Source organism: Strongylocentrotus purpuratus, unplaced genomic scaffold (genome assembly GCF_000002235.5).
Source record: "Strongylocentrotus purpuratus isolate Spur 01 unplaced genomic scaffold, Spur_5.0 spur5_scaffold_15, whole genome shotgun sequence".
Classification (NCBI taxonomy): domain Eukaryota; kingdom Metazoa; phylum Echinodermata; class Echinoidea; order Camarodonta; family Strongylocentrotidae; genus Strongylocentrotus; species Strongylocentrotus purpuratus.
In genome coordinates, this window is record NW_022145600.1 from 35,976,724 (window position 1) to 36,001,116 (window position 24,393).

The following is a 24,393-nucleotide window of genomic DNA, read 5'->3' on the forward strand; positions in this document are numbered from 1 at the left end:
GGATAAAGAGTGATAGGGAGAGATAGTGATGGAGAAAGAGTGATAGGGAGAGATAGTGATGGAGAAAGAGTGATAGGGAGAGAGAGTGATGGAGAAAGAGTGATAGGGAGCGATAGTGATGGAGAAAGAGTGATAGGGAGATATAGTGATGGAGAAAGAGTGATAGGGAGAGAGAGTGATGGAGAAAGAGTGATAGAGAGCGATAGTGATAGAGAAAGAGTGATAGAGAGAGATAGTGATGGATAAAGAGTGATAGGGAGAGATAGTGATGGAGAAAGAGTGATAGGGAGAGATAGTGATGGAGAAAGAGTGATAGGGAGATATAGTGATGGAGAAAGAGTGATAGGGAGATATAGTGATGGAGAAAGAGTGATAGGGAGCGAGAGTGATGGAGAAAGAGTGATAGAGAGCGATAGTGATGGAGAAAGAGTGATAGGGAGAGATAGTGATGGAGAAAGAGTGATAGGGAGAGAGAGTGATGGAGAAAGAGTGATAGAGAGAGATAGTGATAGAGAAAGAGTGATAGGGAGAGAGAGTGATGGAGAAAGAGTGATAGAGAGCGATAGTGATAGAGAAAGAGTGATAGAGAGAGATAGTGATGGATAAAGAGTGATAGGGAGAGATAGTGATGGAGAAAGAGTGATAGGGAGAGATAGTGATGGAGAAAGAGTGATAGGGAGAGATAGTGATAGAGAAAGAGTGATAGAGAGAGAAAGTGATGGAGAAAGAGTGATAGAGAGAGATAGTGATAGAGAAAGAGTGATAGAGAGAGATAGTGATGGAGAAAGAGTGATAGGGAGAGAGAGTGATGGAGAAAGAGTGATAGAGAGAGAGAGTGATGGAGAAAGAGTGATAGGGAGAGAGAGTGATGGAGAAAGAGTGATAGAGAAAGAGTGATAGAGAGAGATAGTGATGGAGAAAGAGTGATAGAGAGAGATAGTGATGGAGAAAGAGTGATAGGGAGAGAGAGTGGTGGAGAAAGAGTGATAGAGAAAGAGTGATAGAGAGAGATAGTGATAGAGAAAGAGTGATAGAGAGAGATAGTGATGGAGAAAGAGTGATAGAGAGAGATAGTGATGGAGAAAGAGTGATAGGGAGAGAGAGTGATGGAGAAAGAGTGATAGAGAAAGAGTGATAGAGAGAGATAGTGATGGAGAAAGAGTGATAGGGAGAGAGAGTGATGGAGAAAGAGTGATAGAGAGAGATAGTGATGGAGAAAGAGTGATAGGGAGAGAGAGTGATGGAGAAAGAGTGATAGAGAGCGATAGTGATAGAGAAAGAGTGATAGAGAGAGATAGTGATGGATAAAGAGTGATAGGGAGAGATAGTGATGGAGAAAGAGTGATAGGGAGAGATAGTGATGGAGAAAGAGTGATAGGGAGAGATAGTGATAGAGAAAGAGTGATAGAGAGAGAAAGTGATGGAGAAAGAGTGATAGAGAGAGATAGTGATAGAGAAAGAGTGATAGAGAGAGATAGTGATGGAGAAAGAGTGATAGGGAGAGAGAGTGATGGAGAAAGAGTGATAGGGAGCGATAGTGATGGAGAAAGAGTGATAGGGAGAGATAGTGATGGAGAGAGAGAGAGAGAGAGAGATAGTGATGGAGAAAGAGTGATAGAGAGCGATAGTGATGGAGAAAGAGTGATAGAGAGAGATAGTGATGGAGAAAGAGTGATAGAGAGCGATAGTGATGGAGAAAGAGTGATAGAGAGAGATAGTGATGGAGAAAGAGTGATAGAGAGAGATAGTGATGGAGAAAGAGTGATAGAGAGAGATAGTGATGGAGAAAGAGTGATAGAGAGAGATAGTGATGGAGAAAGAGTGATAGGGAGAGAGAGTGATGGAGAAAGAGTGATAGGGAGAGATAGTGATGGAGAAAGAGTGATAGAGAGAGAGAGTGATGGAGAAAGAGTGATAGAGAGCGATAGTGATGGAGAAAGAGTGATAGGGAGAGATAGTGATGGAGAAAGAGTGATAGGGAGAGAGAGTGATGGAGAAAGAGTGATAGGGAGCGATAGTGATGGAGAAAGAGTGATAGGGAGATATAGTGATGGAGAAAGAGTGATAGGGAGAGAGAGTGATGGAGAAAGAGTGATAGAGAGCGATAGTGATGGAGAAAGAGTGATAGGGAGAGATAGTGATGGAGAAAGAGTGATAGGGAGAGAGAGTGATGGATAAAGAGTGATAGGGAGAGATAGTGATGGAGAAAGAGTGATAGGGAGAGAGAGTGATGGAGAAAGAGTGATAGGGAGAGAGAGTGATGGAGAAAGAGTGATAGGGAGAGATAGCGATGGAGAAAGAGTGATAGGGAGAGATAGTGATAGAGAAAGAGTGATAGGGAGAGAGAGTGATGGAGAAAGAGTGATAGAGAGCGATAGTGATGGAGAAAGAGTGATAGAGAGAGAGAGAGAGATAGTGATGGAGAAAGAGCGATAGAGAGCGATAGTGATTGAGAAAGAGTGATAGAGATATAGTGATGGAGAAAGAGTGATAGGGAGATATAGTGATGGAGAAAGAGTGATAGGGAGAGAGAGTGATGGAGAAAGAGTGATAGAGAGCGATAGTGATGGAGAAAGAGTGATAGAGAGAGAGAGAGAGAGAGAGATAGTGATGGAGAAAGAGTGATAGAGAGAGAGAGAGAGAGAGATAGTGATGGAGAAAGAGTGATAGAGAGCGATAGTGATGGAGAAAGAGTGATAGAGAGAGATAGTGATGGAGAGAGAGAGAGAGAGAGAGATAGTGATGGAGAAAGAGTGATAGAGAGCGATAGTGATGGAGAAAGAGTGATAGAGATATAGTGATGGAGAGAGAGTGATAGAGAGAGAGAGAGTGATAGAGATATAGTGATGGAGAAAGAGTGATAGAGAGAGATAGTGATGGAGAAAGAGCGATAGAGAGCGATACATAGAGAGAGAGAAGGGGGGGGGAACTTGAGAAGAAGATGACGAAAACTCTTCCATAACCCTACCCTAACTCTATGGCCCTGTTCTCTCGCACTGTCATCCTCTTCCTAATTTCAATGCCCCCCCCCCAACACCAGACACATCAGTGTCCCTTCTGGTGGGACACACTATACGCACTTGGAAGTCATAATTGGTAAAAACCAATCCATTATATGCACCACTACTGCATTTTCAAATAGATCGTGTAATTAGCTCCTTTGTAAAATTGCCCATCATTAGTCTAATTATTCGTCAATTATTCTAATACGGTTTCAATCTGATAGAGTAGATAGCAATTCCTAGAGTTCATTTTCATCCAAACTGCACAGCAATATCATGCACACACTTAATTCAGGAGCTCAATTAATTCGTCCTAAAAAAAAATTAAATCAGCGACCGAGGACAAACGGAAACATTTTTAACATTAATGAATACCGAGACATATTTGTTTTTGAGTATCGACCCCAAAGCGACGCTCCTGAAAATGGATAGTAGCCATCTTTCAGCCCCCTTTTACAGAGGATCTTGTCAAAGGGCCCATCTATGTCTGAGTAATTAATATTCCTAATATGAATATTCTCAATTCGTATCAATTATCCCTCGATACACGAGAGACACTTTATTGCTTCATTATTTTGGATCACGTGATATTATTGAGGCCGTCGTATAATTATTCATTTTCATGAGAGCAATAACGTCCTCGATTGAGTGTGTACATGACCAATTAAGCGCCCTTTCGTGTGTACCTAATAGATCACTTTTCCAAACAGACACACGCGATCAGTATTTGTATAGCTCAATCATAACCAGAACATTCTGTTTGGGGGTGGGCAATCGGATGATGCACATTGAATATCACTACAGGCGAGCGCGGATAATTACTCAGACAAACACTGAAATATAAACAGGTTTGCCAATTAAAGACCCGAGATACCCCCACATCGTATTTGTTCGAAAAATCGATTTTAACAGTATGAATTTAATCAAGCAGCGTGCATATAATCACCCTGGATTTAATTCTTCATTGTCTTGCTCCGTTCTCCATTGTTGTAATCAACGTGAATAGATAATCATTGTCTTGAAATGGAAATGACAATTGCAAGAAAAAGAAAGAAAGTATGATGGGTTATTTCTTATTATGTGCTTCGGCTGTCAAAAATTGTTGTGATTTAAAATGTATAAGATATAAAAATCAGCATTATAAAAGACGAGTAATCTTAACAAAACCAACAGTTCAATTTTCCTTGGGGCAGATAGAGTATAGTTTTCTGGGGTTGGTATTCCAAAGGGGTGATAGTCCCGATATGGCCCATACACAGTCTTAAAATATATATTTTTTGGAACTAAGTTGTTTTGATTATGAAACACATCATTTTAATTATTTGAAAGAAAAAAGTTTAACTTGCAGCACTTGTGGCCTCGAATTACAAAAAGTAGCTCTGGGGTTTGTATTCCACCAGACCTCCATACCCTGATGGTGAGCCTCTGGTACGGGGAACTTCCTATGTATCTGAATTCTGGATGAGCCAGTGGCATTCAACACTTTTTAAATGTATTCAACATGCACGTAATCACGTCCCAATCGTCATCCATTGCTTGTTACTTAATTGTTAGGTGATCGCTTCATTTCCTTTTTTGGGTCAAATTCGTCTCCCGATTTTCATTCATGATATATCTTTATCCTCGCACACACACTCAAATTCTCCTTGTCATTTTTTGTCACAGTTTCTCCCTCTCCTTCTCATTTTGAACGTTATTTTTTGCTATCGCTTCCTTATCCCCTCTTGACCTCCCAAAACTCTCTTTCTTTCTCTTTCTCTCAATCTCTCTCTCTCTCTCTCTCTCTCTCTCTCTCTCTCTTTCTCTCTCTATTTCTCTATCTCTCTCTCTATCTCTCGGATACACTATTTACCTTAATAAAACGGGAACTTAGAGACCGAAAGAAAAACAACGAACAGTAATATTGCATTTTTTCTATATTATTTTGTCTCTTTATAATTTATTCAAAACTAACTAAATAGGTGGGTTACAAACTTAGCATGAATGGAATCCACTGTACTCTTCATAATTGCGTTGATATAGAATCATAACTGTACAAAATAAGTAATAAGTATCATGTTGTCATATAAATCGTACATAATCAAGTTTGGTTATATATTGCCATTGATATAACTCATTTACAAGTTGCATTATATACATGTATTTTTTGAAATATCTATTGTCAACTAGCATTTTTTTTTTTATATCATTAAGTATCATTGTTATCAATATTCAGAGGCCATGCTCTATCTTGGACGGATGACTGATTAAGGAACTACATTACTTCCGCGTTTAAACGATTATACATCATAATGTGTTATAATTAATAGCATAAACCAATTTACCGCTCTTTGAGTAATTATATCAAACAGGGTCTGACTACTACAAGAAAGCCTTCATTTAGACCGAAATCATTTATAAAAAGAGACCGAATGGACGTCCAAAACGATGTGTGCCTGCACGAAACGTTTTGTGATGCTCCATTCACGTTGTTAGACATAGAGAAGGCAGTTTTAAAGCAGACATTAGTCTATAAAGATGAGCCGTATAATTTTGTTCTAACGTTTAGTTTTTTGCTGTTAGCATATATACATTTTTTAAATAAATATGAAGTGCATGATTATATTTTCATATTGTTATATAACGTGTTGATAATATGCTCTTTGATTACGAATAGAAAAGCCTTTTTCTAGCTTTACATTTGGCAAATAATAGTCGTTTCTTCTAGTTTATCATATCAGTACAAATGTACAAAATGTAGTTTAGCTATTTGAAGTATAGCAAAGGTCTATCATAATTGATTTGTGGGACATAATTATTGTAGAAAACATTGTTTTGTTTTATATTGCGCAAGTCAAACTCGACCATCAGACATTAACACCCGTGTCAGGACAAGTTTCTCGTTCGAAATACCATCCGGACAATATCCGTACTTGAACAAATATTATGTCTACTCCTGTTTATACCTTCTGAAGAAAAGTGACTATATTTTTAATAATTATATTTATACAGGAAGTGATCGTCCTGTGATATTTGTCCTTGGTATATTCGATTGTCCTGCAGTGTAGCTGTCCGGAGATAACTATCCGGATCAGGGGCGGATCCACGTAGCGATTTTTCCGGCCCGCCCCCTCCCTAGCCCCCAAAACGGTAAAAAATAGGATAATAACATAAATGGAGCCTTTTTAAAACAAAAAACAAAAGCGGCCCCCCGACAAAACAATATTTATTTTTTGCTTGTATATGTGCTCTTAACACTCCCACCCCCCCCCTTATTCACCGGCCGGCTGAGTCGGCGCTGAATTTTGCATGAAAAACTGGACCCCCCCCTCATACACAAACAAAAATGTGCTCTTACCCCCCCCCCCCGCTTATTCACCGGCCGGCTGAGTCGGCGCTCAATTGTTTCTCATTTTGAATTGGGCCCCCCCCCCCTCCTGCCGCCGGCTGGATCCGCCCCTGATCCGGATACATTTTTCTAGTGTATTGTTGTCCTAGAATCCCTTACACGACATCAAACCATCAACATTAATGAAATGCCTGACACTTTCTTTTTGTTTTAATATTTCATTTCATCCCAGCTTAATTCTAAAATCTACTCCAATCAAATCCTTAGCATATTTCACATACTGCCTTTTCTTTCAGTAATAAACGGCTTTACATAATGCTCTACATGAATTTGGGCATCTTAAATAATGATGGATGACGTCACTCGTAACGACTATTTGTAAATTCAAGGTTGAAGGACAACCCATAATTAACATAAATGGAATGGTAGGAATGCATCAGCTTAACCGAATGAATATTCGAAATTCATATCACCAGTATGTCAATAAAATTAATGAAGCATTCGTCAGTAACTTTAAGACAGGTAGATCATTCCGCTTAAAGAGATCTTGAATATTGATTGACCTCCAATTTTTGCAGAGTTGATTGACGCGAAATCATTATTGTTTCATGACTGGCACAGTTATGAAGAGTATGGTTTGATGCTCACTACTTGCTGACCAATATACAGAAATAATTTAATGCTTTTTTGAGGCTTGCTTGCACAAGTTTCACTTTTTAGAACGTACCACTGTTTTAAAACACGATTGATGAGGTCATTGTGACTTTCTTCTCGTTCTATATTTACTCTTCAGTTTATCTTTATAAGTTTAACGAAATAAATATAATGATGACTTTTATCCATGGAAAAAACATGAGGAATTGATCAAAGACATATAAGTTATGTGGAATTACCCAACATTTAAATGACCATTAATCCCGCCATCAATGAATTGATAAAATAATGTTAATGTCCCTAAGAAGAAGGGCGTGTTTGGCATTTAATGGAGCAAAATTGAACTCAGTAGCTTTACAAGTTCGTCCAAGAGTTTACATTTAGCACCAATAAAATATTTAACATGTTTACAGACAGGAATAAATTAAATATCATTTAAATCGCAGGAGTGTGTGGAAGATTTTTTATGAAATCGTAAAGCATATCTTGTTTTCGTATAGTGAACAAACTATATCTATGACATTACAGCTAATGGCCAATTGCATTTAAAGTGCTTTTTCAACTAATTATACTTCATGTACATAGTGAACTGCACGCGTTAAGCATATCCAACTCAACTAATTCCATAATGAAACAAAATCTAATTATTATCACCTTGGAAACACGCGAGGAAATTTTGCAAGGTATAAAAAGGATTATGAAAACAAAACATATACTAATGACACAAAGGAGACGGATAGATGAAATGGTTTTAAAGTCTACCGCTGTTGGTTATTGAAGACAGCTAGCTAACTGAATTTCTGTAAAACAGAGCAGGCAAAATTAATACATCCCCGGCACATTGTATGTCATCATAATTAGACTACTTATTCGATCTAATATATCACCATAATGAGTATAGACATTGTCTCAGCAAGGGGGTAGCAATACCACTGTCATCATGATCATGCATGCGTATAGGTTATATATTTGCCTTTTTAGCACAGATGTGTGAGCTGACACAAAATTGTCTGCAGTATTATGACGTGTGTTGTAAACATATGGTAACTTATGTAACGATTTGTTTTCGGTTACAAATCAATATTCAATAGTGTAGATAAGTATAGGCTTAATGACCATTAATTGAAACCGTTATTTCTGTTTAAATTCATGTATTGATTAAAAGGGATACACATTATATTGCACAACAAATTTCGGTCAACGTCACATTAGTTGGAATAATGTAGGCCGAGTATGTCCTGAAGTCAAAATAATTGCTTTTTCTCTTTAGATAATAAATGTTTATAATGACAGTATGTCTGATCTGCGGCTTTGCTGATGAATTCAAAAGGAAATTTCATATGATTAGGCTCATTGTGAGCAGGCGCTGACCTTTTAAGCAAAACCAATTCACTTCTTATGTGATAGGGATATAGAGGTGCAAAGCTTTTGTGAGCATCGACTCTGAATGAAAGGATGGGCAGGTGATACGAGTTTCATTGGAAAGCAAAGAAACGACAACTGCAAATATTGGATTTTATTAAGATTATAGATTCATCATCCTGATTACGAGGCACAAGTCTGTCTGCTTCGACGAGAAGAGAAAACAAAATGATTAGAAAGAATCGGGGGGGGGGACTGAAATAATTATATCATAACAAGATCTTTTTGCCCTGTTCGTCTTAGAGCGATGAAAGGTTATGCCGATTGACCCAATAGAGGCGCGAACGATGGCTGTGCCGTCTGTTATAATAATGTACACTCCAAAATGAAGATCTATAAGATAAACACCCTTTTATCGTTTTCCTCTCATTCTAATTAAAGCAATCTTATGAGCAATTATGGTTATATGATTTTCCCGCATCTGATTCTAAATCGAAATTTTATTTATATTTAAAAATTTCATCCTGGAACCAAAATAATAGCAAAACAATGCATTAAAATCAGTGATATCAATGGGTTAAACAAATTTCCAAGAAAAAGAAAAGCCAACGAAACCAAACCCCAACCAAAGAATCATACAATTAAGAAACAAAAATCGACAACAAAAAGATCACTCTTCATGATCCTACAACATTTCTGCAACTGATCATATATTAGGATGAGGTTCAAATTATATGATAAGCATCAGACACCACCACGTGAGAGTAAATCAGTGTATCAGTCTCCACGCTACGAAAATACATCACATTCATTATTTCAAATTTAATGTAAACCATGATTAACATTACCCTCTTGCAATATTAAAATCGTTAGCGATACATATTTTAGGGACACTTAGATTGATTAACTGGTTGCAGCAAGGTAAAAAAAATCCACTCGCTTTCTCTTTTGGGGTTGCAGATTGATAGGTTGATAAGTATCGCATGTTCATAAAAGCCATTGCTTACACGCTAACATTGATATGGATGTTATTTTCAATGTTGGCTATAATTATGGTTTTAATTGTTATTCAGATATCCCAATTTTAAAATACATTTTACCCCTCAATTCAATTATTAAATATTCATAAAGTTCTATTTAAGCTATTGTAACCGTCTTATGAAATGATTAATGTAAGTTTATACCAGTGAATAATTTGAAAATATATTGCAACGGGGAAAATAAATATGACAAATAAATTAATGTAACTTTCACTATCAAATCTATGCGAATACATGACAAAAATGACCATTGAATGACCACATAATTATATTTATATAATAAGTTTGATGTTAGAATTTTAGGGCAATCAGGATCGGGGCTCGAACCAAGACCAGCACCTGACCTGCGCTCTGGTGCTGATGCTGATTAGATGATGCTGGTTAGATGATGGTAGTTGGATGATGGAGGTTGGATGATGATGGTACTTGGGTGATGGTTTACCATGCTTTTATTACACTCAGCCAGCAGCACTCTCTCGTCTGACACATCCTTCCGTTATCACCTACAACCATTCCGTGTCTTTGTTCGGTCCTGTTTACAGGCCGGTGAAACATTTTAAAGCATTTTTAGTTTTTTCCCTGCAGTGTATTCATTGCGAGAATCATCCATTATGTGGCGCATTTATTCATCGTTTCCTCCTGTTTGACGTCAGTTTTAGATATAAGTCTTGTTTGTTGTTGTTGTTGTTGTTGTTGTTGTCTTCTGTAACATGCACACACGACGCCTGCCTGCATGCTGGTGTATATGGTGACATACCCACGCTAGCACGCAGAATATCAAGCGAGATAAGAAAACAACCCATGGTGTTGACGAGTTCAAAACATTCATTGACAAAACAAAATAAATTATCAAATAGCATTCGTCGACTTTAAGAATACTAACATCAACATGCAAATGATTCTTTGAATATACATGCCCCCAACATTTTACAACGTTGTCCAACAAAAACGTATTTAGCTTTCCTAAGTGGACAAAATAAAACACGTCAAGGCTTAATAATGGAATTACTATTCTGGGCTCTTCTTATAAAGAGTTGCGATTGATCCAAATCATGTCATTTAATCAATCGCAAGTTTGCATTCCCCTAGCTGGCTCTAATATGTACATAATTGAGATCAATCGCATATGAGTTGCAATTAATCGCAGCTATTATAAAACGGCGCCCAGAATTGTAGTGCTAAAAGCGAGGAAAGAGTTTCTACGCATTTGAATCCATAGATATAGCATATTTGATGGAGTGCATTGAATTTGCAAATCATACAATTGCGTAAATTATGTTCAAAATATGTCTCATATAATTATGCGCATCGTCTATATTGTTGGATAAAGCATTAAGCATTAGAATATGGGAAGTATAAAACGGTACAAAGATATATGCCGCGTGCTATGGCATGGAATAAGGAGCCCCGATAAACATTTCCTAAATAATATTGCGTATCCTTCTATTTTATCTAAACAAAATGAACGAAAATAAAGAAAAGTGTACAAGGTATTGATCGTACACAATCTTTCGTCTCCTAAATTCCTTTTCCTTGTCATCTTTTAAAATTAGAACGATATGCTTCCACTTGCTGTCATAACTATGACTTCATGTTTCTCTGGTAAATCATTTCCGCTGGTAGCAATCGGATTATCCCACCGTTCAAGAAACTTCCAGAAAGTTCTTCCGATTCAAACCTTTAACTTCGTATTTAACCTTCTTGCAAACTATTACTTTAGGATAGGCAAATCTATTCTTATTTCCTTTATCTTTAGCACAAACACTGAGTTTCAAAGTGCTTTTCCTCGCTAGGATGTTCATCTAAGCTCTCTACGTCGATCGAAACCAATCAGTAGGGAAGAATTGGCAAGGGCCCTCTGCCAATCTACAGACACGCATGTCAAGTCCAGTTTACATAACTCGGCTACCAGTAACCATTGGCAAGGAAATTTGGCACATCGGCGGTTTTGAGCACCTTGTTCCACTTTTTCTGCCCCTCCGATTCTTTCCCCGAAGACGAAGAAGCACCGGCCGCGGCGGCACCTGCAACAGCAGCAGCAGAAGCACCCGACGAGGTTTTAGTCGCAGGTTTCCTGGACGGTTTCACGCTGAAATCCTGCCTGGTGAGATTCTCCGGAATCTCCAACTCATCTCCCCACTTCTTCAGATCTCTCTCCTTTGGAACCATCTTATCTCCAATCTTCAAATCAGCCTTCTGCACACGATTCTCATACTTGCCAACCAGGTCGTACTTCTCCGTGTTGATTTTCTGATTCTCAGGAACCTTCTGCGAATCAAACTTCTTCTTAATAGGTTTCGCTGATAGGAAGTTCTTTCCGTCCTGCTTCCAATACTGGTTGTTATCAATCCAACCGGTGACGTTGGTTTGTTTGACAATTTTATTGTTCGTCGCATCTCCGGTGTCGATTTCCTTCCTCCATTTATCTAAGGATTGCTCGTTAGGAACGATCTTGCCCTTAATCTTGAGTGGTTCGAGAGTCTTTTTGGCGCGATACTGCTCGGGGATTCCCTCTGTTTGAGGGGTGAGAGTCTCTTCTTCCTCTTTCTTATCTTCATTAATAGGCTCCTGTTTCTTGTTCCTTGCATGATGTTTGCCCTTGGTCGGTGGAGACCCACGGTTCTGTAGCTTCCCAATCCACGATGGTCGGTATTGCTTGTTACCGTAGACACGCTCCCAAGCCTTGTCGAATCGCTCAGACCCCACACCATCCTGTACTTGTGCAACCTTTTCGCGAGCTTTTCGGAGTGTGCTCTCCATTTTCTCGCGAAGGAATGTATTCTGCGAACCATGGAGCGAGTTGGCCTCGTCGACACCTTTCTTCGTCTCTCCACTCTTCTGATCCATTCCATTGGGCATTTCGGAAATTAAAATCCCCTCCAAAAGAGCAGCTGGATTGTTAAAAATCACACAAAAGGAGCGAGGGTGATTTGATGGAATTGGCTCAAATTATTAATCTTGAACCCCGGCAAAAACATAAACGATTCAATCAACTGCTAAAAATCCATGGGACTTGCCTTTATTAATTTTTTACAATGCACAGGTAACAAAGAATTTGCAGGTCTGTCAGCCCGTGTGCCTTTGTTCCGTGAAGATTTTTATTGAAATGTGTCAGAAAGGCACCTGTAATGTCGACTGAATGAAGTATTTGACCAATTTTGATTGTCGACGACCAAGTACAAGGCGTATTGGACCGCCGTATGGTAAAAGAGCAGGTGGAAGCCAGTCCTCCGTACGTCATAAAGAGCGCGTTTGCTTGGGTACCATAATGTTCGCTCTAGCAACGGACTAACACACACTCAATTTACGATGGCAGGTTCAATTATGAGCAAAGAAAACTTCACCATAAAAGACAATCAAACTGTGACATGACGCATGCGCATTGATTCGATGGAATTGTGTCATTGGCTAATTATTGTGTTAAGGCATCATTCTTTAGTCGAACATGGCTTTTTTTCTTTAAATATTAGTTTTACAAAACGAATTTTGATACTCATTTGGCTTGAATCTGTTTTGAATTACTTTCGAAACTGTGTATCATCTCGTTTTATTTATACTCTCTTCTCTTCAGGGAAGTTGTCTCGACAAAACATTGTTACTTTGTTTTACAGCTGTGCCCAATTTAGTTCTGTCATCATTCATTTGTATATAAATTATATATTTCGTTTATGTCATTCAAGTGTATTTATGTATGAATTTGTATGTTTTTAATTGATGTATTTTTTGTAAAAACAAATATTTAATTCAAAGATGGAATCTAAATAAAATGAATTGAGTTTAATTTAAATTCTTTCTTTAATTTCAAACCTAATTCCACCAGCCGTTTTATCATTGTCATTTTATCAAAATGTCAAAGGTGTTAACATTTTTGTCTTTTATTAATTTCGAATTACAACTGTTTAGTGATATATTTGCTACTGTTATATAATAATAGGTATGATTTCTATATATACCGTGCGTCCCCCCAAAAAAACTATACACTTTTGAAATGGCTGCCGAATAAAACAAATTATATGATTCTGGGGAAAATTTGTATATGTATGGAAAGCTCATAAACTCAACCTTCATATGACACCAAAAAGTCCGAAAATAATTCATGCTTGGGTGAGCACTGCTCACTTTTGTAAAGGGTATGCACATTAGGTTGCGCAGGAATTAGCCTTCCAAATTGTGAGAGGTAAATCCTTTGGAGCTTACAAAATTGAGGGTGATATGATACATTCATGATATGCTCAGTGAATTTCATGGTTTATTAAACCAAATTTGTATGCATGAGTGAACCGGAATTGCATTTTTTATTGTAGCATTGTAAATTCCCCTGGTAGACTCAGTGGTGTGTTCGTGGGAGTCAGGACGGGGTGATGGTACATGTTGTAATATCCATGTTACAAACTGTTATTTTTTACATCTGTGACTTTGAATAAAAACCTTCACCCTACATTTCAATTATTGTAAGATTAGTCGATTCCGCCGTGTTGTTCATGTTGTTTTGCAAAATTTAGGAAATATTGTAACACGATAATAATAGCGTTATTTGACATCTTGTTCAGCTACTATAATACCACTTGACATTAAATCAATTAAGAACATGAATTGGGTGCACAGAGAATTCAACAACATTCATTCCTTCATCTCACATCACATTAAACATTGATATTACGGTTTGGTATACGAAGATAAGTGAGTTATTTATAGGTATATATACATTAAATTGAAATAATTTACTTGACATTTGCTAAATATTTTAAACGACGACGGAAGGTATTTTTTTAATTCTTTCTTTTTAAGTTTCGGGCCTATTCATTTTAGGCCCTGTGTGAAAAACAAATATTTTTATGCCAGCGCAATATTGTATTATTTTTGAAGAGTTTTATCATGTTTATTTCGACGTTGTGGCATGTGTAATCTTCTTCATAAACAAATATATAGTTCTCTAAGTACTTAAAGGGAAACCAAACCTTAATAGCAAACCACTCTAAAAGAAAACAGAAAAGCAGACTAGTGACAGTTTGAACGAAATCGGCCCCAAATCGATAAAGTTGAGAAATGTTGACAGTATAATTAAATCCAACATGGTTTGATAGAAGAAAAATGAAATCGTTTGACAAAGTAGTGACATAAACATGAAAGTGAGAAAATTGCACATTATTGTAGGCCAATTGCTTAAAAGGCATATGGCAGGTTTGCACGATATTATCAACAAATGAACGAAACGGGTCTATCTGATTGAAATAGTCTTATATGATGGGCTGGCTGTACACCGACAAGGAAGGTGAGTAAAACAAAGAAAAAATGTTGCATGTCCCGTTTTTTTTAAGTGATAGCTTACGTTCTCAGTTGATGCGATAAACATGTATTATTTCATCATTAGGTTTTGATTATATATATTTTTAAAATGTTTTTAAAAATAGAAGCAGAAAACAGGCACGTCAATCAATCAATCCTATGTCACCGATGTCTCATCTTTACACTTATCAAATATATCATAAAGGAGCCTACCTATTTTCCGTTTTGGGAAAGAAAATTTGGAGGAAAAAAATAAACAGATGGACTTTCTATAACATAGCTGACCTTTACATAGAAATATATTGGGGATATACGTTTTGGAACTTCAATTTGGCTGCATCGGTAATGTCATGGGATGAGCTGGACACCATTTTTTCGAACACACAAAGAGACTAAAAAAAAATTCTTTAAAAAACCTTTAACTCGTGAAGGTCTTTTCTTTTCAGAGGACCTATAATGTACTAGACATAATATACGAGTTTGAGTTCGCACAGGTATAAGGATCACATTTTTCAAACATTAAAAACTCTCTCATTATTTGTCCGATTTTTTCAAACTTTGTGCCATTCTGTTTCTCTTATTTTTCTTCTTTCATAAAACTGGACTTCTTTTAAAGATTGGAGTGCTCTTGTGGCGTCATTGAGCAATTGTCCCTTGGCATTGAGGTAATATGCGAATGATTTCACTTTTTAGCAAGCAAGACTGGAATGAATGAATCCATTATAAGGATTTCTTACTTTTAAATCACAAATGCCTTATTAGTTCGTATTTCCATAGCTTGGAAAATGGAAACCTTGTTTAGAGTTCAATGGATTTGAAGTCACTGCGTTTTTCGGCATGACTCCTTAAACGGATGATAAGCATGCACATCGACCAAAAGCGACCAAATTCTACGGTCAGTCATGTTTTGTACTTCAGGGGTTAAACTTTAAATATCGATACTTTATCACATATAATTATATGTGAACTGACTCTCCAATTATGAATAAACAACAGCTTTCGTGGATGGTAGTGTTTTCCGGTAACATTTTGGGAGAGCTTAAATTAATAATTGTTAATACATTCAGTTCTACACAAGCCTGGCTACCATGGTTACGGTCATTCTGAAGATTGAACTAAACCAGCCTTACTATATTATTATCATGACCATTTTATATTCAGGCTATCGCCTACATCCATAGACATTGACCACTACATTAATAAACAGGCAAGTATACACGTGAGATATTATTCAAATATGTCAAAATAATGATGAGAATAGATCGATTTTTTTATAATGGCATAAAAGGTATCGAACGGTATTTCTCTTTTTCCTATACACTCTATCCCTCTTCTCTCTTTCTCTCTCTCTCTCTCTCTCTCTCTCTCTCTCTTCCCTCTGTCTTCGTCTGTCTCTCTCTCTCATCATCCTCTCCCCATCTCTCTCTCTCTCTCTCTCTCTCTATATTATGTGTAAATTAAAATTCTTTACTCCCTCCCTCTCTACTTCTCTGTACACTCTTAACAAATATCTCCCACCTCCCTTCCCTTCTCCATTTCTTATTCACTCCATCCCTATCTATTTCCCCCTCTACATTGCATTCTGCTTTGACGCATTTCCTCCTGGCCTGGGCCAGCCAGCCGGCATGTCTTCCGTAGTAACCATGCAATAAGTCAAAGCGTGGCGTCACTATGCACAGCAATGTTCGTACTGCCAGCGCTAAGATGCCGTCCAGCATGTTCAACACGTAGGTTTGCTGGTCCTCATAGCAAATACGGAACACATTTGACATTCTTTTAGCGTTATCATATCATTAATGCTATGAGGTGTGTGGGGGTATCTTTATTCAGTAATATTGAGCTACATTGAACGAAGGTGTCATCAGACCAGCGGTTATAAAATATTTTACAAGAGTTCCATGCATAAACAACTACATCATAATATATGCTGTTGCATCATAGATATTCATATTAAACCGTGAGACAAAGTGACGAGTTCGTATGTATTTCTCGCCAAACGCTCTTCTTTTGAAAACAAAGTTTTCTCTTTGATCTATATCTTTAGCCTTCTGAACATGGTAGGTCTATTAAGTCGGTTATTGGTCATAAAGCTAATATCAGAGGCCTCATCTTGCTAATCAAATTATTGTGATGACTTTTCTTTCAAAGAGAACCCCAAAGAAGTAGTACACTGTTTTGTTACATCTCCATTTACCCCTTGCGAAAGAAATTTCTCCAGAACGTCAATTATCATCTTGAATTGTTTTCGGTTTGCAAGAAAATTGTCGTCCCATCTCTGCAAATCGAGTGTATCAAGCCAGGTACGGTATACTGAATAGGGAAAGTATAGAAGGTCTGAAATAAGTTTGGCCACAAATTAAAAAAACTAGGAATGGTGGGTGGTAAATCTTAATTGTTTCCTTTTTGCTGCAGAATTTTTTTTTTTTAAAAGGGTTATTTCTATTAAAGAGTGATCGCCACGTAACTATAGTCATCGGGCTTTCGTAAGGCCAAGTAACAAATGCACGCACACTCTCACGCACACGCACAGGCACACGCATACGTTCACGCACACGCACACGCGCATGAACACATACCCATCTACCCACACATACAGACACGCACATCTAATCACGCATACATAAAAAACGTGCCATCAGACATAATTATCAGAAGAAAATGCTATATGAAAGATGTCAGAGTGCCAATGGGAACAGCCCCCACTAATCAGTTTGCTACTACCTCTGTTGTCAGTAAATAATAGTGTCTGCCTGTGATTGCTAAAATCCTTCCTCTAACATGTCTAGTTCTGCTCTTTCGTCATAGAAATGCTCAATTTATTGAATGCTAGATTTATACAGACTGTGAGTGTCATTTCCAATAACTGAAAGGTAATTAAAAGGGATAGTCATGAAAAGATTAATGAAATCAAAGAGAAGATTATAATGTAATTACTGTCTTTGTGAAAAAAAGTCATAAAGGTGAAGAGTCATACTGCTAGCTTATTTGTATCATGATGTTTTTGAAACAGTTTCTGGATCAGTTGCAATTCTTCTGTAGTAATTCAGCGAAGAAAAACTTATAATGATCATTGATTATGACGGACATCATTTTCCGTCGCATAAAAATTATTGTAAAACAGTTGCTGCAAATAACAAAAAGTAAATCGCACGGGGAAGAATCATGATTTCATCAGTGCGTTATCTCTCTCTCTCTCTCTCTCTCTCTCTCCCTCCCTCCCTCTCTCTTTCTCTCTCTCTCTCTCTCTCTCTCTCTCTCCCTCCCTCCCTCTCTCTTTCTCTCTCTCTCTCTCTCTCTCTCTCTCTCTCTCTCTCTCTCGTAGCTCCCTCCAAACTTTTGATATAGAAGCTTCATATAAATGTTCATAGGACTGATCTCCTCTCCTAATTAGTAATTAAACACGGATCACATCGACGCTTGATTAAAAATGAGATATTCGTCTATCGAGATGTGAAAAGTAATGCTCCTAAAAAAAGCTGTTCGAACCATAACCGAAGAGTGTAACTTGAAAGAGAAAATCTAAGACCGGGTGGACAGAACCGCTACGCATGTTTACCAAAAAAGCCATACATCTCGATGCAAAGACACCAATTAAACCAGGTGCGATTAATTGTTGATGATCATTAAACTGGAAAAGAATTAACCAGAAATGTGTCTACGTGACGAAACTCGCCTGTTTTCTTCTACGCCTGCACTCCAAAAGCCCGGTCGATTCAAATCAATGTCAATGATCACTCAGTGACGGTATGAAAAGAAAATGAAAATGACGAACACAAAAGAGAGGAGTATTGCTTATTTCAAATCACGTTTGCACCTTTCATTTCTACAGCAAACACAATTTTATCCAAGAAACAGGATTCAAATGCACCTGCCTGATATTTCTGTTTGACCCAATTCAAGAGCTAGAAAAATATATATATATCGGTTGAATTTCCTTGGGGGGGGGGGGGTGGGGTAGACTAGCGAAAATCTGCTCTCAAGTGGTAATCTTATGATGATTGGTTTCCTTGAATGAATCTATGTGCTAACATTTGTTGTTGTTTTTTCGGTCAAATTGTATCGGTATACTATGGTCTAGCTAGTCTCAATGTGATACGGAATTTGGTCACGTGGTATATAAACAGCTCAAGCGATGTTAGAATGTGTGGTAGAAGTTTACATCCAGAACATGAGAAATTGATGTGAAACGGGAGATAATAATGTCATTTATTTGTCTCAGATTCTGAAACAAATTCCTGGATTAAGCTCATGCTGCAATGATGATTATAAATCTTTAGGTCAGTCAGGAACCCCATGACTTTTACAAGCCGATCACCTGTCTGATTATCAAGATATTTTTGATTGGAAATCGAAATCAAATTTTGCGTTTTCCTAACGATTTTCATAACACTATAGTCTTTCGGGGAAAATGAGTATGGTAAAACCGGTCACTCAAAGTTTTTAATTTTTTGAGGCACTTCTTGATCATTTTGAAGTGCAATTTTTTTTAGGGCTTCAATATTACACCATATCACAGACACTGATAGAACGTAGAGCCGTGCCTCTCAGATTTAACATTGTTTTACGATGTCTTTAATCTAGAGCGTGCTTCGAAAGTGGTTTATTGTACTAACTGTTGTCAAGCTGTCATGATGAGGTGCTGAAGCATTCAAAGGTTTTGTAATTGTATTCATCTCCTATGCCTGGGTCGAGAGAAACAACTATTGATGAAATGCCTTGTCTAAGGACAAGTGTGCCGGACAACGATTAAGATATTTATAAAGGAAGACGAGGAGACATTGGTTGAAGCACAGCTTGTTAAGTTAAGGCCCCCTCATATGATGTGACAAAGATAACTTATTCAGCGGACACTTATTTTTTTTTTTCAGTTGTCTCGAAATTTGAATTTTGAAATTTTTTTTTCGTTGGGGGGGGGGGGGTAAGGTTACTTTACGTTAGCCGTGGGCATAATTTTTTTTTTTTTTTTAATTAAAAAAAACAAAAAAAAAAAAACAAGGGGGGGGGGTTTTTAGTTTTTTTAGGGGGGTTTACACACATAAAAATACCAAAGGGGGGGGGGGGGAGGTTTGAACCCCCACCCCCCCCCCCCCTGCGTACGCCCCTGCTTCAGCTGTTCTAGTAAGCTGCTCAAATATCATTCCCGTCCACTGATTGATGTCTGATAAAAGGTTGCAAGTAAAAACACACCTTTAACAAATTATAATTTTCCACCCCCCCCCCAAAAAAAAAACACATAACAACAACAACAACAACAAGAAAAACTTGTAACTAATAGAAGTAATTCCATCGAAAGCGCCGCATTGTTGTTGTTGTTGTTCTTATATCATTTGTTTTTGTTAGCCCGAGTGGTGTTGTGGTGTTTATTGTGGTGATGTGGTGGTGGTTGTAGTGGCGGTGGTGATAGTGTATCATAGTGGTTTATTCTGCAATTGACAGACAGGACGGAATCCTACCACGGGAAGTTGTAGTAGTCATAGTTGTAGTAATTATTGTAGTTATTTAATGGTGATAGGAAGATTATGATGCTTTTGATGAATGGTAGTTTATAAAAAGCACTGATAGTTAATTTTTGATCGTCAACTTTACTTCGGCACCTTTCTTTCTGTGCTCAAAGAATGAGCTTTCTAAACCATAAACTTTCGTCGCATCCTGAGCCATGGCATGATGGATTTATAACCCGCTCAGTCCTTTCAATTCGAGCCCTTTTACTTTTGACATCGTATCCCAGTTTGAACATGCGTCAGCAGTTGCCATGGGCAACCACAGCCCCGACAAAATGGCGTCTGCATGCATTCAATTAATAACATTCATGGGATATGTGACCACCTTTCTATGCATATCATCTGGGTCAATGTTATCTTGACAAAAGCAAAGTGTTTTTTTTAACAGATGAAAAAAAAAAACGACAACATTATTTTACATTTCATCTCAGTCACTATTGCCTTGACAAAAACAAAGTTTTTTTTCTTTGCACAGATGAAAACCAATATTATTTTACTTTCTATAGGCCTTGAAAGCGAAATCTTACATCGCCTTAACACCGCGTGAATAGGGCATATATTTATGCATAGTTGTGCTCCAAATGTTGTTATAGTTTCCATTTAACATCCTACATGGTTGCCCATAATGTTGAAATTGTTTTTCTTGTCCTTTTTCATGAAATTATTATGCCAATGTGGTTTGTTCCTGACAAATAAGTTAATACCTTTTCAGAATTTTATTGATCAATCTTAGAATTTTTTTCGATCGGTGAGTAAAGTAGTGAGAAGATGTAAGCTTTATATATCAAGAATGAATCATATCAATATTAATCATATTATCATACTTACTTATTCTAACTCTATATGAGCAACAGTGTATGATTCTAAATCTCATTTCATTTTAAGGAATTCGTCAATGCTATCTTTATTCTAAATAGGATAGACATCAAAGATGTATAATTATATAGTTCCCCCATTAAATGTTGGTGTTTCTCTGATTTCTCCTCAATTAGTTTTTATTTTCTGATAAGAACAGCGTCATCATAGGTTGTTTAATTATAGTTTGTTTTGATTTGTTTTAATCGGTATATAGAGATAAATGTTTTTTTTTATACAGTGTTCACACGTACATCCTTGCTCCATACAAAGGGTAATCTTTGTTGTGTCTTACAATGTTTTAATAATGAAATATTTCTGCTTATCAATGCAGAACTTCGCCTAGACAACAAATTGACATTCAATATGAATCCCATTTACTAGTCTCACAGAGTATTATCTGTTTTTGTTATTTATTTTTTACGGTGAAATGTTTAAGTAAAAAGAAGATAAGAAAGAAAGAAGGGAAGACAAAAAAGAAAGAAAGGAGGGTATGAGGTAAAAGAAAAAAGTGATGATTATGGCTTGCCTTCCGTCAATAGACTCCCCGAATACATTTGTCTGAGACCCGTGTTCCGTCGCTTCCATCGAGACACATGCATTTTGAAAGCCATGTTGATGAGAATTATTCCATAGTTATAATTAAAAATAGGCTTGTCAACACAGCTGGGCATTATGAGGAGAGAAATCGCATATCAAACAATGGATTTCTATACTTAGCAAATCAGTTATGTGATGATCGTAGGTGAATATTGATTAATTAGACAAAAGCTGTCTGTGTCGTTTCCATAGCAACTTGGGTAGTCAGGAGATGGAAGCATCATATTTCTTTTTTAAAGAACAATTCTTCCTTGTCATTTTGTTAAAATTTCATAATCTTAACTATATCTTCCAAAGTCTTTGCAAACAAGACAAGAGAGAGGAGAAGATGTCTGATAAATTGAAAAGACAAGTGCGGGATTAGATCAGCTGTAAATCAGCTGTAAATCCACTTGATCTTTATGCTCTCGGGAGTCTAGGAAATCAAGTTTAAAATCACGCTACAAATAAATAGCTGAGGAGTGAATTCGTTTTCAGAGTTTCCTTATCTTTTGCTCAATCAACACCAAAGTATAGCATCTGCCTTGTCATATTAGTATAAAATTTATTATTGTGGAAAATCTATCACTCATTTGCCTTCGAATATTGATTCAACCACATTTCATTTTTTTTAGAGTGCAGCCGACAGCTCTAACAATGCACAGTTTTCTGATAACTTTGATACTGTCAATTCTCACTTGCTTGCTCTCACAAGCTCTGCTTGTACTTCAGGCTCCTCCATGTCTTAATTTCCGATTTTACTTATTCATTATCATTCTTGTATTACAAGTAACAAAAAGAAAACTAAAGTGATAATAGAATGTACTTAATATGTACTTATGCAAAGAGGTTATTCTTGAACGAGCTCTCCCGTCATCCGCAAACTTTAGGAAGTCATCGCTATGTTATTCTGTTTATCTTGCTTAACTTCATAAAAGATTGAGTGTCGCTCAACCAGACTGACATCCATTCACGGTTACTAGGTGATCTAGAGTGAGCATCTTCAGAAGGTACTCGAGAGTCTGATGAAGTATTAGCGCATCGCAGGAATGCGTTATTGGATGGAGTCTCTTTATGATGTCCACAAAGTATCTCCCTTTCTTTCCATATCCCATTATCTTTACATCTGTTTATTTCTCTCTCTGCGTCTCCCTCTCTGTCTTTCTGTCTTTCTGTCTTTATGTCTGTCTTTCTTTCGCTCTCTCCAACCATCTATACATGGTTATTTCATTTTACCCCTCTCTCTTTCCAATTCTTTCTTTCCCTGTCTTCTTTCTCTCCCTCTCTATCCCATTATCTTTACATCTGCTTATTTCTCTCTCTGCGTCTCCCTCTCTGTCTTTCTGTCTTTCTGTCTTTATGTCTGTCTTTCTTTCGCTCTCTCCAACCATCTATACATGGTTATTTCATTTTACCCCTCTCTCTTTCCAATTCTTTCTTTCCCTGTCTTCTTTCTCTCCCTCTCTCTCTCTCTCTCTCTCTCCTCTTCTCCACCCCCTGCTCCTCATGCAGCATCATAATCGTTGTCGTCACCATCACCAACATTACCACCACCCCACCACCACCTCCACCACCATCGCACCACCACCACCACCACCACCACCACCACCACCACCACCCTTATCTTCATCCAGATCATCATCATTCCCATTATCCCCTTCTTTTGTCCCTCTGACCCTCGTTCTATCCCTGCCTGCCCCTCTAACTGTCTCTCTTCCTCCCTCAACGGTTTATCGCCTTTATTCCATTTTGGCATGTTTGATCAATACTATTATTATTGTTATTTATTTGGCAATTCACAAAAATATAAAAATATAAATATGAGTAAACAAACATTAAAAGAATGTCAATTATAAATGCTCAATCTCCTAGAGGTCCCCTGAGTGCATCAGTTGGCTGCCGGGGAAGAGGAAAGCAAACGTAATCACTGTAACCGTAATGGTCCCTCTTCCCGACCAACTGGTGCACCCAGAAGACCTGCAAAATATAGCATGAAGGTAAACAAAATGCATAACAGTTCATAAACAAACCAGCTAACAAAAACAAAGCACAAGGAGGAAATCAAATTAATATGTATGATGACACTAGGTCATGACACGATACTGAACATAAACATGAGGAATTAATTCTGGCTTAAAAACTATTGCATAATTCAATATCAAGTAGGTAAACTGAAACCATGAAATATAAAACTGAGAAAAGAACAAAATATGAGAACGTGTAATATCGCACTGACAAGAATGTCTTAAATCATGCAGGTTGACCGGTATATAGAAGTTAAGAAAACATGGTAAAGGAAGTGAATAGATACATAGGCTTAGTGGGCTTCAGGCAAATAAGGAAGCTAGGAGAACGAATACATTAAAGAACCAGTACTTCATATTTTATATTATATTATATTATACAAACAATTTATGAAGAAGCTGCGTTGGAAATGTCCAGAAGATGTTTAAATAATGGAAGGAAAAAAAAAAGACTCTAGAGACATAACAATGATAAAATTAAAATTATAGTTTCGGCTCAAGAATATTATAGAGAAGTAGACGAATGAATGATTGCAAAACATACCGTAATTATTACATTAACCTCTTGTAAATTGAATTAAACAACGACTTCAAAAGAAAAGGTTAATCAAAGAAGATATCACTTTTCAGCCTGTGTTGATACCAGGTCTGAAATTAAGCATTTCCACCACATTTATTCCTTTCAGAAGGAAATAGATGTTAATTTTCAATTGAGTTGAATAGAATTTTACAGTGATATCAATACAGAACTGCAACATAAAA